Source organism: Dama dama, chromosome 9 (assembly GCF_033118175.1).
Source record: "Dama dama isolate Ldn47 chromosome 9, ASM3311817v1, whole genome shotgun sequence".
NCBI lineage: Eukaryota > Metazoa > Chordata > Mammalia > Artiodactyla > Cervidae > Dama > Dama dama.
This window is the reverse complement of record NC_083689.1, coordinates 107,625,973-107,627,998: the sequence shown is the minus strand read 5'-3', so window position 1 is coordinate 107,627,998 and position 2,026 is coordinate 107,625,973. Positions and strand designations below refer to the sequence as shown.

The window sequence follows — 2,026 nt, the reverse complement described above, 5'->3', positions numbered from 1 at the left end:
ACTCTAAGCTTCTTAGCCGTGTATAATCAAGACAGCTTCTTCATTAGTATTATTACTAATAGTGACATGTAATAATAATGATGAGTCTGAAAGGCCATGTTTGCTTTTATTAATATAATAGTACTGGAGTATTGCAGAGAAAGAGGAAAGATAGCAGTTTGCTATCATTACCAACAACTTTCCTGACGGTTGCTACTGAAGTGCTATGGAAGTGGTAGGGTTGAAGACATCGGAGGCTGGGGGGCTCTGGAGCTTGTGGAGACACAGGAACAGGAAGGTGACCTCGTGGCTTATGGTAGCTTCTGTCTCCGTGCATTAATTTGCTAGGGCTGTAATAATGCGTGTTCAGCTGCTCAGTTTTGTCCGACTCTTTGCAATCCCATGGATTGTAGCCCCCCAGACTCCTCTATCCTTGGATTTCCCAGGTAGGAATCCTGGAGTGGGCTCCCATTTGCTCCTCAGCGGGATCTTCCCAACCCAGGGATCGAAGCCACGTCTCCTGTATTGGCAGGTGTATTACCACTGCATCACCAGGGCTGTAACAATAAAGTGCCACAAATTAGGTGGCCCAAACAACAGAAATCTTTTGGCTCACAGTTCTGGAGGCTGGAAGGCTGAGAGCGAGTTGTTTGGATTGTTTTCTCCTGAGGGTTGTAAGGAAGACTCTGTCCCATTCCTCTCGCCTAGCTTCGTATGGCTTGCTGGCAATCTTGCATTTGTTGGCTTATAGAAGAAACACCCTAACCCCTCCCTTCATCTTCACATGGCACTGGCTTTGGGTACATGTCTGTGTCCAAATTTCCCTTTTTTTTTTAAATGACACCAGTCGTATTTGATTGAATGACCTCATCTTAGCTAATTATACTAATATCTGCAACAACCAACCCTATTCCAAATCAGGTCACATTCCGAGGTCCTGGGGGTTAGGAATTCAACATATTGATTTGAAAAGGGGGACACTGTTCAACCATGCTGCTGCAGCTGCTGCTAAGTCGCTTCAGTCGTGTCCGACTCTGTGCGACCCCATAGACGGCAGCCCACCAAGCTCCCCCATCCCTGGGATTCTCCAGGCAAGAACACTGGAGTGGGTTGCCATTGCCTTCTCCAATGCATGAAAGGAAATGTGAAAGTAAAGCCGCTCGGTCGTGTCCGACTCTTCGAGACCTCATGGACTGCAGCCCACCAGGCTCCTCCGTCCATGGGATTTTCCAGGCAAGAGTACTGGAGTGGGTTGCCATTGCCTTCACCTATAATATCACATAATTCAAAATATATTGTTTCTTTTTAGGTCTAAAATTCAGCTTTCCCCCTAAATCCTGAAGACTCCATGAAGATCCTCTCTTTCTTTGTAACCATATAGATGTCTGCCTACACAACCTAACAACCTGCAATTCATTTTAGATAATCTTCAATTTTTCCCTGCTACACATGTGCAAATATCTCCAAGTCAAGTTCCTCAAAGACTGGGATCAAGCTTTGCGCAGTGGCAGTATCGTAGCCAATGAGGTTTATCTGAGGCATGATTATCGCTAATTCAAAGACTGGGATCATAGGAAACATAAGTCCAAGATGGGACACATTTTACATTGCCTTAATATGTGCTGACAGAACATCAGGTAACTTGCAACCTTTTTCAAAGTAAGTTCTAGAAAGGCAGAGGACCCAGAGACCAAATTGCCAACATTCACTGGATCATAGAAAAAGCAAAGGAATTCCAAAAAAACATCTACTTCTGCTTCATTGACTACGCTAAAGGCTTTGACTCTGTGGATCACAACAAACTGTGAAAATTCTTCAAGAGATGGGAATACCAGACCACCTAACCTGCCTCCTGAGAAACCTGTGTGCAGGTCAGGAAGCAACAGTCAGAACTGGACATGAAGCAATGGACTGATTTCAAATTGAGAGAGGAGTACATCAAGGCTGTATATTGTCACCCTGTTTATTTAACTTATATGCAGAGTACTCATATGAAATTTTGGGCTGGATGAAACTCAAGCTGGAATCCAGATTGCTGGGAGAAATA

At 44.4% G+C, this 2,026-nt stretch overlaps 1 pseudogene; it reads left to right on the top strand.

The window, feature by feature from the left end:
• Positions 1-1,472: 1,472 nt before the first annotated feature.
• LOC133063069 (U4 spliceosomal RNA) lies at positions 1,473-1,541 on the top strand (annotated as a pseudogene).
• Positions 1,542-2,026: the final 485 nt, after the last annotated feature.